The sequence below is a fragment of the Humulus lupulus genome, chromosome 7 (genome assembly GCF_963169125.1).
Source record: "Humulus lupulus chromosome 7, drHumLupu1.1, whole genome shotgun sequence".
Lineage (NCBI taxonomy): Eukaryota > Viridiplantae > Streptophyta > Magnoliopsida > Rosales > Cannabaceae > Humulus > Humulus lupulus.
Window position 1 is genome coordinate 110,421,403 of NC_084799.1, and position 14,788 is coordinate 110,436,190.

The window sequence follows — 14,788 nt, forward strand, 5'->3', positions numbered from 1 at the left end:
GATCGAAAAGCTGACTTTCTGCCTGTTGACGGCATCCCAGAAGCTCCGACCTTACTTCCAGGCCCACACAATAAGGGTCTTAACCAACCACCCCCTGCGGCAGGTGTTGCAGAAACCTGAGTCGTCGGGGAGACTCCTGAAATGGGAAATGGAGCTAAGCCAATTTGATATATCTTACGTACCTCAGGTGTCCATTAAGGGACAGGCCCTGGCCGATTTCATCGTCGAATGTTCCGGGATCACCCCAGAAGAGAGTGTCCCCGCGGTTTCCACTGCTCCCGTTTGGAAAATCTTCGTGGACGGAGCCTCGAACGAGAACGGGGCCGGCGCCGGGATCATCCTGGTGTCCTCGCAAGGGCATCAGCTACAAAACGCCCTCCGTTTCCAGTTCAAAGCATCGAACAACGAGGCGGAGCATGAGGCTGTCATAGCCGGCCTGTGTCTGGCCCGAGAAGTAGGGGCAACAAACCTCGAAATATACAGCGATTCTCAGCTGGTAGTCATACAGATTTCGGGGGAATATCAGACCAAGGGAAAGTGATTGGCGGCTTACGTGACCCAAGCGAGGGAGATGCTCCAGACGTTCGCGGCGCATTCCATCCGCCAGATTCCCCGGGAGAAGAACGTGTTCGCGGACACATTAGCGAAGCTGGCAACAGACGCAGAGGCCGAGTTGGCCGGGCTGGTCCCCGTCAACCATCTTCCCGTCCCAAGCATTGGGGCTTCCCCCGTCCACGCCGTCGACCACTCCAATTCCTGGATGGGGCCGCTGCTCCGCTACCTGTCCACCAGGGAGGTTCCGAACGAGCCGGCTGCGGCCAGGAAGCTCCTGTACCAGGCCCCCCGATACGTCATGATGGACGGGAAACTCTATCGCCGGGGACTGTCTATGCCCTACCTCAGGTGCGTGTCTGGAACTGAGCTGGGCGCCATCATGCATGAGATCCACGAAGGCTTTTGCGGAGATCACACAGCCGGGCCCAGTTTGTCCAAGAAGATTCTGCGCCAAGGATACTTTTGGCCCACCATGAAAAGAGACTGCATAGACTACGTCCGCAAGTGCGAACAGTGCCAGAGGTACGCGAAGATCCCTCGGGCCCCCCCCCCCCCCCCCCCACAGAGATAACTTTGATGAACAGCCCTTGGCCCTTTGCTGTATGGGGGATCGATCTTGTGGGATCCCTCCCGACCGGGAAAGGAGGGGTGAAGTATGCAATTGTGGCGGTAGACTATTTCACAAAATGGGTTGAGGCGGAGCCTATGAACGCGATCACGTCCAAGAAGGCCTTAGATTTCGTCGTTAACAACATAGTGTGTCGGTATGGCCTCCCCTACAAAATCGTATCCGACAACGGGAAGCAATTTGACAGCCTCCATTTCACGGATTTCTGCGAGAGGCACGGTATAGTGAAGAGTTTCTCCGCCGTGGCCAGGCCCCAGGCGAACGGACAGGCAGAAGCCGTGAACAAAATCCTAAAAGGAACACTGAAGAAAAAGCTTCAGGCCTGTAAGAGCAAGTGGTCCGAAGAGCTCCCCCGCGTGTTGTGGGCCTACCGGACAACCGAACGGACGTCGACCGGGCATACCCCATACTCAATGACGTACGGATGCGAAGCCGTCATCCCAATTGAAACGACCATCCCGTCCCATCGTCGCGACACATATGATCCCGCCCAGAACCACGCCTTACTCCAGGAATCTCTGGACCTCATCGAGGAGATCCGGGAAGAGTCGCAAGTACAGTTGAAGATGTACCAGGGCAAGATCGCTCGGCATTTCAACTCCAGAGTCAAGAGCCGTAAGTTTGAAACCGGCGATCTGGTCCTGCGAAGGGTCTTCCCTGCCACTCAGGATCCCGGAGTAGGGGTTCTGGGCCTGAATTGGGAAGGGCCCTATGAGATTCAGCAAGAGATCTGCCCTGGAACCTACCGCTTGAAGCGGCTCGATGGCTCCGAGGTTCCGCGAGCCTGGAACGCGGAACACCTCCGTAAATACTACCAGTAGCCCAAGGGCTCGACCCAGTTTAATGTTTACGCTGTAGCATGTACGCCTCAGGGCTAATTCCCTTTGTTGAATAATGAAAATGACGTGTGCAAAACGTCATAAAGGGCTATTATTTCCATGAAAATGTGTGCCTCAAGGCAAAATCTTTTTTGAATTCCTTTCTCAAGTGACCCCAGATCAATCTCCGCTCACTTGCGGGGGGTGTCATCCCAGGCGCAAAAATAACAAAGGGAACCGAGCCAAAGGCCGGTCCCACCCCGGACGAACGATGTCCGGGAGTAAAAATAAGAGGACCGAGCCCGAGGCCGGTCCCACCCCGGACGAACGACGTCCGGGGGTATGTATAAAAGAGGACCGAGCCAAAGGCCGGTCCCACCCCGGACGAACGATGTCCGGGAGTAAAAATAAGAGGACCGAGCCCGAGGCCGGTCCCACCGCGGACGAACGACGTCCGGGGGTATGTATAAAAGAGGACCGAGCCAAAGGCCGGTCCCACCCCGGACGAACGATGTCCGGGAGTAAAAATAAGAGGATCGAGCCCGAGGCCGGTCCCACCCCGGACGAACGACGTTCGGGGGTATAAAATTAAAAGGACCAGACCAGGGCCTGTCCCGCCCCGGGCGAACAACTTCCAACCCGAACAAATTGGTCTTCGGAGTGCAAAAGCATCCGATCGACCCTAGGCACTCCGGGGTAAACAAAGACCCAAGGGCCCCGAGCAGTGCCGAGGCTAGTCGTGGGGTCCAGTCCCGGCCGTTGGAACCAGGACAAAACCCCCTGCAATCAGTTAGTCGCGACAACAACTTCTTACTGAACGGTGAAAGGAAAAATCTCTTAAAATCCAAAGGAAGAAGCAGTGTTTAAAATTTAATTACAAGCTAAACACATTAACAAAAGAATGAGGCCGAGACAAGGGCCTACAGCGCGTCCGCCCGAAGGTCCGCATCCTCCCTCTCCTTGGCCTTATACTCGGCACGCTTCGAGTCGGGATCAGGGAAGACAAGGAGGTTCATGTTCTTGTCCTTGCACCAGGCCATATAAATGCCCTCGTCAAAGGTGACTTCCACTAAGTTGTCGGCCTCCTCCTTCTCCTGACGGGTGGTTTCGTGTGCCGCCTTCTCCTGAAGAAGGGAGTCGCCCAGCTCAAGGACTCGGGCTTTCAGGATCCGGATCTCCTCCTTGTCCTGGACGGACTGTGCCGCAGCCGTCTCCAAGAGAGTCGCCCTTTCGTCAGCTATTTTTGTCGTCCGGGACAACTCCTCTTCCAACCCGGTCTTGGCACGGCTAATTTCCTCACGCTCCGCCTTCGCGCGGGCCAACTCTTCTTGGAGGTGGGCTGTCTCCTTGCTGAAATTTTCCTTGACGGGCTCCCTCTGGTTCACGGCCGCCTCTATTTCCAGCTTGGCCGTCTCCATCTTAAGGGCAAGCTCGGCCATCAAATCGGCACTCCTTTGAGATAGCAAGGCAACCTAGAGCATACGAAAGTCAGAAAAAGAAATCACCACCAACAAATGACTAAGGAACATGAGTTGAAAATTACCGCGGTAGCCTGGTGGCGGAGAGCCTGAGAGATGAACAGCCCTTCCGGATTGGCTATCGTGGCGTACCTCTTCAGCTGGAGGTTGGACATAGTGCTCTCGACCTGATCGAGCAAATCAGCAGCCATGGGGGCAATGTCCTGTCCCAGCTTGGGGCGGAAGCCCATCTCGGCAGCTAGCCGATCCACGATCGGCTGAGGAGCGCTAAACTCGGCAGGACGATCCGAAAACTCGACCTGACGACGGATCGTCAGGGCCTTGTAAGCATCGTCTCTCCAGCATCGGCCGCTCTCCCAAGTCCGGTTGACCAGCCGGGACTGCTCGTCCGCTGAGCGGACTCCCCCTCCTCGAGGAGGGTTGGGCGGAGGGGAAGAACAGGCGGAGCAGAAATCTCCTTCGCGGTTAGCCTACTCTCCCCATGTGATTCCTCGGCTGTCTCTGGCAGCGTCGTCCGAGGCCTCTTCCCGAGGTTGTCCTCCTGGGCATCATCTACCGGGCCTCTCTTCCCTGAGCTCCGGCTTGCGGCCTCGCCCGCTTCCAAATCGATTACCGGGGGCTGGTCCGAGGGGCCGTCTGCGGCCGGCTCCACGGCCCGGAGAGGAACCACGGCCAATGTCTTGCCTGGGCCGGGCGCTGCCCCGGGTTTTTCACTGGCGGGGAGGTGCTCCGTGCCGGCCGCGACCTTTGGCCTTCTGGCCGCCTTCAAGGTCGACCTTTCCTTGATGAGCCTCCTCATCTCGCTGGCCGGGTCAGACATGTTGGAATCCTCTGCAAAAATACAAGAAAACGAAGTTAGTGTGATAAGCCAAGCGGGAAAGCACAACAGAAACAAGAAAGTATAGCCCGGGACAAACCCTCATCTAAGCCCCGGGCGGGACTCAATTCCCTTAAAGCAAATGAGTGTATCCGGTCTCCTACGTCGTCCGGGGTTAGAAACCCCCCGTACTGGAGGAACCCGGACAGGAACATTAGGGTCTCTGATCCTACAGGGATGGGAGATGAAGGCCTCATCCCCCCATCAGCCCCAAACGCGGTGCCCGGCGGCTCTCGCCTATCCCTAGCTAAGTCCCCGACTTGAGGAGCATAAGTTAAGACTAAAGGGGAGTTACCTCGCCCCGATACGCTAGCCCCGGGAGTCCCAACATTTGGTAGGGCATCTTCGAACAGCTCCTCCAGCTCTTCTGAGGTGGCCTCTTCCACCGGAAGTTGATTCTTCTTACGCTGGGCTGCGGTGGCCCGCGCCGCTCTCACCACCTCAGCAATGTGGTCAAGGGCTAGCCGCTCCCGGGCCTCGACGTTCTTCTCAAACGGGATGCCCCGGAGGCTAGGGAAACCGATGGTCTGGGTGGCCGCGAGTAACCCTACTAGCCGGAGGTTTCTATCATTGACATAGCCCCCAACGTCCAGCTCCTCCGCGGTCAGCTTGGCGTAGAGCCTCCTCTTTTCCAGGAGAAAGTCGGTGAGGGGGGTTTGGGTGAAGGGACCTGCGACCCGGAAGATATGATGAGAGATGGAAAGCGAAAGATGAGTAAAATAGAGGGTCCGGGGGAATACTTACCCACTCGCTGGAAGTCTAGAAGCAGCGTGGGATTCTTGTCAATAAGGAACCCGGATGTCATAAACCAGTAATGCCTGACATCCGGGGGGTGCTTCCAAGTGCTGGTAGGAGCAGGACAGCCACTCCGCGGCTGCAGCCTGTAAAAGTCGTCCAGGCTCTTGTCTTTGACGCTGACCTGCGGCACCAACTTGTAGAAGTACAAGACTTCCGCCGGGGTAGGCTCCGCGATCTCTTTCGCGACACAGAACACCTTCCACCCAGCAAGCAGGCGATATGCTTGTGGCAACAGTTGGAATGGTGCGATCCCCACATACGTCAGGAACCGCACGAAGTAGTCATGAAGCGGGAGCATAGCTCCCGCGCTGATGTGGCCGGCACTCCAGGCCCCGAATCCATCCACGGACGTATGCGCCCGCTCCTCTAACCTGGCCATACGATTGTGGAATAGGCCCGGAGTCGATTCGATGCCCAGCCCCGTCTCCAGGAGCTGCATCATCCGGTAGTTCCGAAACAGGTTGGGCGTTATGTCCATCTCCCACCTGTTGCCTTTGGGCGTCTTGGAGCCGGGAATGACTACAGGAGCCCTATTAACCTCCTCTTCGGAGTGAAGTGTGACGCCCGTGGCCATGGTTGACGATCTGGGAACAAAGAAAGAAAGGCCAAGCAGTCAGTACCTAAACCCAAGAGAGTCGGTCGAGGTACAGGGAGTCTCCTAAGGACTGCTTGGAGTCCCGACGGATCAGGTTCGGGACTCCGAAAAGCCCCGGGACCCTGATTGGGAGGAAAGGCTACTAAGGTCCGTCCCTTGTCCAGGGAGCATCCGGAATGGTGCAACCCAAACCGGGCAGCCTTCTTAGCAGATTCTAAGGCACGGAGCCTAGGTACATGCGTCTAGAAAGCCTAAATTCACAAAGTTGGCAATAGAATTAAAAGATACTTACTGTGTGGTGTCGACGGTTGAGGCTGGCGGTTGTCCGATCGCAAGGACGGCAGGACCTCGTTCTTGAAGTGGCACAGCTGGTGCAGCAGTTCGTCGGCGGGGCAAGTCCGAGAAGCACCGTCAGGTTGCAGAACGAAGGTTGAGGCCCTGGGAAACAGGCGGTGGCGCAGGACTAGCAAACGGCGAAGTATTTCGTTGGCGAGGTCGGACATGCAAAGCTCTAGCGAGCGTTCTGGTTTTTCTTTTTCTTAAGCTGGTTCGGAAGTGGAAAAGTGCCGAATGATCGTAGTCTGAGTCTTTATATCAGCCCCCAAATCCTGGCCCCCGATCCAACGGTCAGGTGCCTCTTCATCCGACGACCAAGGATCGCGCAGAAGACATTTATGAGCCCTATTTGGCCTGGATCCTCAGCACCTCCAATCCGACAGTCCAGGAGTGGCGGATGCCAAAGGACGCCCCATCCTACGGTCCACCCCATTCCAAGGAAATTAATGATGACTCTCCCCGTGCGGATGGGACGCCTCGTGACGTGCGCTGACACCCTAACCTAGGCCTAGCGGACTTTGGGAGGCCTAGGAGACTCTTCGAGGCCCTTGCTGTAGTTACATGGCGACACGTGTGTCACTATTCTTGAAGCAGCCCAAGGGTAAACGACCCCGGAGTACATCAAATGTTCCAGGCTGGGTAACCTGCCACAACCACGGCCTTCCCGCCAAGCCTCCTGGCCTTGACAGAAATTGGGGAGGCAACTTGGGAAGAACCGCGAGGGTGGTGCAACCCTCCCCCCGGCTAGCCCGGGTGAAGGCTTGGGGGGTAAATGTTATCCCCATTTCCTGTCAGGGTTTTGGGCCTTCGCCCCGGCCCACGATCAGGGGACCAACTCGGTATTTGGGCCTTGCCCGAGGACTCCGGACTGGGCCTGCGTATATGGGTCCGGGACGTTCCTCCGGGTTCGTCTCTAGCTTGAATGGTCCCGGCAATGTCCGGAGTGCCCGGACTGTCGCGGCCATCACATCCCCGTCCCGGCCCTGGAATGGTCCGGGCTCGGAGTAAACGAACCTGGACCGCTTCTTCCCCAGGCGTCCAGGACACTGAAACCGCCTCATTTCGCGTGAGCCTTGTCCCCCCACTTTTTCACCTGCAGAAAGGGTCAGCTTGGGATTATCTGCTGGCGTGTCAGGACTGCGCAGCCAAGTACTCTGACCGGTCTTGTCTCCCAAATCGGCCTCGTGACTCGAAGTGGTCAGAGACAAAGTGCCGTTTTGTCAGGGGAATGCTTGCGTCTCAGGGCAACTAATTGGGCCTGAGCTAGTTTGGATTTGGTGTGCTGTATATCTTTTTAGCTGGGGCCTCCACTAGGGAGGTCCCTTGTGCACATTCCTCGGATGGGTCCGGGTCGGATCCGGCCCAAACTTGATGTCCCCCTCGTCCTATAAATACAAGTTGTAATACAACGTAGAAAAAGGAGAGAAGGCAGAACCCCTGTTCAAATATAATTAGAAAACTCCATTGTAAAAGCTTATCCTGGCTCTAATACAGATTTATACATGGACTCGTGGACTAAGGCTAGTTAACGCCCCAACCACGTAAAACCCTTGCGTCGATCTTCCATTTTCATTATTATTATCAGTAAATACCCTTCATTAAGATAGTTGCCGAAAATCTCGGTAAACACTTCCCATCGATACTAAATATTGTACCAACCACACTATCACATATATTTTTCTCAATATGCATCACATCCAAGTTATGTCTTAGTTTTAATTTAGGCCAATATTCCAACTCCCAAAATATACTTTTTCACCTCCAGTTCATTTTGTTTTCATAACATGCATCCTTCATTTGTTGCTTATTGTCCTTAATGATCTTATCATTTTTACCTAACCTACATTTCCACATACCTTTTAATTTATCGAAGATTTCATCTCTTGTTAAAATTCTTGGAGGCAAACGTCTTTCAATTGTACCATCATACTCTCTATCATTGCGCCATTGGTGATTCAGACACAAATATCGACGATGACCCATAAAACATGTTTTTCTTGTTATTCTAAATGAAGATGTGTCATCCTCACAAATAGGACAAGCTTTATACCCTTGAGTGATATACCCAGACACAATACTATATGCTGGAAAATCATTGATCGTCCATAATACTGCTGCACGCATTGTAAAATATTATTCATCAATAATATCAAAAGTACGTACACCATTTTCCCATAGTTCCTCCATCTAATCAATTAGAGGTTGTAAATAGACATCTATGTCTTTTCCTGGAGCATGACGTCTCGGAATCAATAAGGCCATCATTAAGAATTCTCGTTTCATGCATCTCCATGGCGGCATGTTATATGGCAATAGTAACACTGGCCACATACTGTACGAGTTTGATAAATCACCGAATGGATTGAACCCATTTGTTGCAAATCCCAACCTAACATTTCTAGATTCTTTTGCAAAATTAGGATATTGTCGATCAAAATATTTCCACACCTCTGCATCTGCCGAATGTCTAAGTACACCTTCTGTATCAACACGTTCTTCCTTATGCTACCTCATATCAGATGATGTATGTTGAGACATAAAAAGTCACTGTAGGTGTGGAGTTACAGGAAAATATTGCATCTTTTTGTGTGGGATCTTCTTGCCTTTAGTTCCTTGGAATTTGTATCGTTCATGACCACATATAGGACATCTTTCAGCATTTTTATTCTCTTTCCAAAATAAAGCACAATCATTCTCACATACATGAATAGTTTCATGTCCTAAACCAAGATCACACAACATTTTCTTAGTCTCATAATAAGATCGTGGAATCTTATTGTCTTTGGGAAATGCTTTCCAAAGTAAGTCCAACAACAAATCAAATGATTTGTTGCTCCAACCACACATCACTTTAATGTGCATTAGATTAACAACAAATGTTAAGATTGAGAACATATTGCATCCAAAATACAACTCATTTTCTGCTTCTGCAAATAAGTAAGGTAGTGTATTCCTTTCATTGTTGTGGTCATTTGAATCTCCAAGGTTCACAAAATCACTCTTTCCATGATATTGATTAGCTATATCTTCTAATGCTTGTATCATATCGTCTTCTTCTTCATCATTGCTATCATATGATATTTTGTCTTCTTCAATGTTTGTTTTTACTTCCTCTCGATATTCATTTACTTCTGTGATATCTTCCCCGTGAAACTCCCACATAACATATTTAGTATAAAATCGCTTTATGAATATATGACCCTCAACGGTCTCCAAGTCATGATGATATAAATTCATACATAAAATGCATGGACTTCGAATCTTAATTTCACTATTTAAGTGAAAAGTTGATAATTTAATAAAACTCTTAAGTCCATCATAATACTTTGCACATAATCTATTCTTCTTGAAAATCGAGCTTTTATCCATCAATTTTCTATTATCTTTTAAACAAATAGATGGTGGATTATACTACAATAAAAAAATATTTAATATTAACAATTTTTTTTACATTAAAAATTATATAAAACAAATAAATAAGCAAATATTTGAAGCAATAATTATAATTTTTAAAAAATACTTTAATAAATATGATGATATCAATCAACAAACCAAAATATATCAAAAAAAACGAGAGCTGAGAGTAAAGAATTTCCTAAAAAATAGAAAATAATTATTTTGGCCCGTAAAATTAAAAATGGTGTGAATATTTCAGATCAAAGTCTACATGTTGTCAAGTTTTAGTGCTCTTAAAAAAAAAAAAAAAAAAAAAAAAAAAAAAAGAAGGAGAATTGCGGTAGGTGTAAAATTATTAGCATTTTTTTGGTAAATTATATCTCCCGCCACTGTCTTTTTTTTTTTTTTTTGACAAATCCCGCCACTGCCTTTCCTCATTTCCTAAAAGAGAAAACCCTACTAGCTCATCTCTTCTTCCCCTCTTCAATATCTTGTACACATATCTATACCCTTTATCCTCTCTGAACTTAGGGTTTTTCTCTTTCCACTTCTATACCTTTTAGTGAACCCATCTCCACCTTCTGGAACTCACTAAACCAGTCAAGCTCTTCTCCTGCGACACACACAAGCATAGCGGCATAGATTGGCTTCTTGTCTACCACACACGGTTCAAAAATCAGTTATTTGGACGGGTAAGTGTTTTACGTACACTTTTATTTTCAGATCTATGTCTCTCTTTATACATATGTGTGTTTTGGTTTTTTACAATTCGGGATTTTGAACCATAATATTTGGGACTTAAACTATCTAATTTTTGGTCCTTAGCTATGGGTCACATATTTTTCATTATGTTTAGATTTTTAAAAGCCCTAATTTGTGGCCTAGGCTTTTCATTTCTATTTTTTTTGTTATTCTCTTGGTTTTCTTTTTTTATTTCTCCTTTCGATTTGAGTAATGGATTTCTTTGTTCTTCATTTTTGTGAAATGGGTTTGAGTAGTTTCATGTTTTTATACAGCTGAGCTATCTAGATTTTGTTATGTTCATATTTGTTATGAAAGGGACTCAATAATTTTGTTTTGATGTTGCTTACAAATTTCTTCTTCTGAACTATTTATATATGTATATAAACACACATACTTCTAGACGTCTGGTCATATGGGGCAGCAGGGGTTATCCTCTATGTCTTGATGGTATGAAATATTCCATTCCACAAGCTTTTTCTCTTCACTCCCTGAAGTTTTATTTGGTGAGTTTTGATTTGTTTGTTTATTTAATCTAAGTGTGGGTTAAGGTAGGTGATTTGGGGATTTTAATTTTTTTTTTGGATTTAGGTTTATCGCTCTGCTTTTTGGTAACAATGATTTGAGGTAATTTATATATATGTATATATATATATATATGTTAGAAAAGTGAAGAAATATAAGAAAAATTAGAGTTTTGAGCTTATTGAGTATATTGATTTAATTGAAATCGTTGTTTTATCTCTATTTTTTTATGATTCGTTTGTGCTCATTTTTCAGATAAGAAAATAAGATGCTAAGAAGGCAAACAAAGCAGCAAGGAAGGACAGGAACTTGGGTTAATCTTCGTTTGTTAATAATTAGTTTCATGATTTTTTTTTTAGAGTTTTGCACTGATATATATATATATATATATGTTTATAACCTTGGTTTTGTAATAGATGGGTACTAAGAGAAGTTCAACCTCTGCCTTCAACGCTTGGACCAGGAATATACCTTGGTGCAATGGAGAGAGCCACCTCAGTTATCACTGATGAAATTTGGTATGGCATCTTTACTGGAATAAACGTTATGAATTACAATTAGATTTAAATAATGTGTATATATAGGTTTATGAAGGATGGACTCCAAACTGCTTAGTAATATCATTTATTATGCTCTAGTTTCTAAACTTCTAATGAACTCCTCTTATTTAAGTACACTTTTAACTTAATCGAGAAACTCTTCCATAAAAAATATTAGGACAAGCTTATTTAAAAAAGGCAGCGATATTATACCTTGCAATTTGGTAAAAGTTAATGAATTTTTATTTGATTCCGTATATAGGTAGTTGATAATCTGCTTCTTGATGCCTCTACAAGTCTAGAAATCTTAATCTTTTGAAGTCAGACTCCAAACTTCAAAACATTAATTTAGTGTTTGTATTTTGAGAACCTGTCGTATGCCAATGTTTTAGGAGTATCAATTTTTCTACTGCTTTATCCAGATGTAATATAGATGATTGCTATCATTTTTTTAATATGTCATGTTGATCATTAAATATATAATATATTATATGTTACTTAATACAACCATATAATATTTTAAGCATAACTGTCTCAATTTGAGTTATGTATGCTATATGAGATTTGTATGATGGTACTGGTTTAATTTTTTTTAATGTTCTAGTTTTGGTGTCAACATGACAGCACATATGATGACAAGAATATTTTTATGAATTTTAGATATAAATTTTTGATATTCTTATGACTGATGATATATCTCTTCTATATAGATTGAGCAAATGTGAGGGACACTGTTTTCTCAACAAAAATGAGTGAGTGACAGATGGGAGCAACAACCCAAATTTCCCAAGGGTATATATGGAGGAATATGTTTAGCATGAATGAGCAAGATTGATGTGATGTTTTTTTTTGGATAATACTCTAGTTGCAGTGAAGAAGCTACTGACAAACAGGTACTATTATAGTTGATTGTATTGTTTAATATGAGAATAATTTGGATAAACACAATTTAGGATTAATGGGTTCCAATCTATAAGGGTGTGTGAGTGTTTTCTTTTTCTATTTAACCGTATGTGATAAAATAACATAACACTATTGTGGTAAAATGAAAAAATGAAAAAAGAGAACAAATATTTGCATGGAAATCTATTGCTTGAATTGAAGAATTAATTCAAAATTTGACACTGATTTGCATGTTTATGTTGAGAATGAGCAATAGATAATTTACTTTACAAGGAATATAATTAGTCGATTGTGTTGTATGATCTACTAGAATAACATACACTTTGCCTCAATTGATATTAGTTGTGCAAGTAATAATCATTGCATTGTGACACCAAATTTGTACACCAATGCTCATATATACCATCAAGCAATTATATATGCCAGACACATTTGAGGTTTATAGGTAAGTCACTTTACAAATATATTGCTTTAAGACAATGGATATCATTAAATATAAGTGTGTAAATTCACATACCTTTTTTAAAATTATTTCCCCAATAAATCTTCAAGAAAGAATGACTACATGCATAACAAAAAATAAAGATTAACAACTTGATGATTCAACACACTAAAGAGTGAAAAAAATAGAACATATATAATTTAATTTTTTGAGTTATATAAATATATATATTTAATGATATTCAATTTATGAAAAAAGGTATGTTCATGATCGATGTTTGTGATCTCATATGCATGTTTTTAGTGAAATAAGATAGTGAATTCAAACCTTTATTTCGTTACCAGCTCATCTATGTATAAGAACTCTAAACATAAAAACAAATAAGAATGAAGAGTAAATAAGTAAAAAGAAATTTAAGAAAGATATTTAATATATATTTAGGAATTTATTAGATATCATTCGTATCTATCATTTCAGAATTTGAAATTGAAATTTCAAAATATTTATTATTTAATAATGCCTATATTTCCTAGATTTGTGCTTATATTATACATATATATTTTGTATTTTTAAATCAAAAGAAATATGAAATTTGAATTTCAAAATATTGTTTGTTAATCCCTATATTTATGCTTTTACGTATATATATTTTTTTAGTAAATTAAATTTTAAATTTTTATTTGTAATTTTACAATTAACGATTATAATTATCTTTACTATTTTGTTATTTTTAATAATAAGATTTATTTGGATAATAAGTAATGTTTTAAAAAAATTATCCAATAGAATTAGTTTTTTTTTTACTTATCAAACCACTTTACACGATAGAGATAACCTCTCCCACTTTATAAGGCTATAAAGTTGTGATTCTTTTGCTTCATAATATACTTCAGCTATGGTTTCTATTTAAATTCATCATCAAAGTCTAATGTTTTTTTTTATAGAGGATGGTTAATATTATTTCTACAATCTTGAGATTTTGGTAGGAAGACTTTCACAACCCTTGTATAATCAGGCTTCACTTCTTCTTCTTCTTGATTGTTGGCTACGATTTCTTTTTTCAAGTTTTTGTTTGGTCTAAAGACAATATTGTAAACTTTTCTTTGTATTATAACAAGCCTTTCAGTTTGTCAGATGCAATATTCTTCCTAAGGCATGTGTACGTATAGACCCAGAAGATGCTTTAACTCAACTTCTTAAGCCAACTTTATTATGTGATATATTTTTTTCAAAAGGAATGCTAGCTGCTGAATTTGGAGGAAGAGGAATTCCCGACGATGAGCCTATTTCAACCAAGGTACTCTTTTGTGGGGATGATTTTACTGTCTTATATATACTGCACCAATTTTTTTTTGTTATAAAAGTTATATTGGTTGTTTCCCAGGGCAAACCATAAATTTTTCTCACTTTTGAAATGACAATTGATTATGCTATCCATTATGGAGGCTCTGTACTTCTACTCTGTAAAGATCAACTCTATTTGTGTCATCATCTTAAAAGGTTGTTGTTCCTCACTCTTCAACTAATGTTTCTACTTAATCAAAATGCTTCTCTTATTGACTAAGTTGTTTAGTTGTCTCATTAATTTTTGTTTTCAATTATTGTTCTGTATTTTAGGAAACACGCATATTATGATTGATCTTGGAAATAAAAAACAACAATGAGATGAATTGAGCCTTCAAGTACAAGTATAACAAGAGTTTACTGTGGAGCAATTAGTGAATCTATCTCGATGTTGAGTAGATATTACTACTAAGTTCTTTTGCAAATACCAAATAAATGTAAAACTTTTGATGTAATGTGCAGATTTGTGTAAGTAAAATTAGCTTGGATTATGTTTTAGATACAGGTTGTGTATTATATATTTTAATTAGTTTGTATCGTGGTTTATTAATTTTATAAAATTAATTTTGAAATTTTATTGATGTTTATGTAATATAATAATATAGAAAGAATTAGAAATGCTATAATAATATAACAAAATAAGTAAATATATATATATAAAATGAATATATTTTGTTAAAAAAGATATTTTAATTTGTATTAATTTTGCCCCCAAATTTTAGTAGCAAAATTAATGTATTTTTAGCACACAAAATTTATTTGCTACTAAATTTATAATTGTTTCCCTACCAAACTTTGGTAGCAAAATAACTT

General features: G+C 43.3%; 1 long non-coding RNA gene across 6 annotated transcripts; it reads left to right on the forward strand.

Annotated features, from left to right (window-relative positions):
• Nucleotides 1–9,872: 9,872 nt before the first annotated feature.
• LOC133788533 (uncharacterized) lies at nt 9,873–14,552 on the forward strand. Of its 6 annotated transcripts, XR_009873251.1 has the most exons (9): nt 9,875–10,173; nt 10,626–10,728; nt 10,814–10,849; nt 11,003–11,060; nt 11,164–11,265; nt 11,997–12,179; nt 13,758–13,928; nt 14,016–14,131; nt 14,249–14,552. It is a non-coding gene; the product is annotated as an uncharacterized LOC133788533 (long non-coding RNA). The 6 variants fall into 6 exon arrangements; XR_009873252.1 differs by having other exon boundaries at nt 9,874–10,173; nt 11,003–11,265; nt 13,750–13,928; XR_009873249.1 differs by having other exon boundaries at nt 9,874–10,173; nt 11,003–11,265.
• The last annotated feature ends 236 nt before the right edge of the window (nt 14,553–14,788 follow it).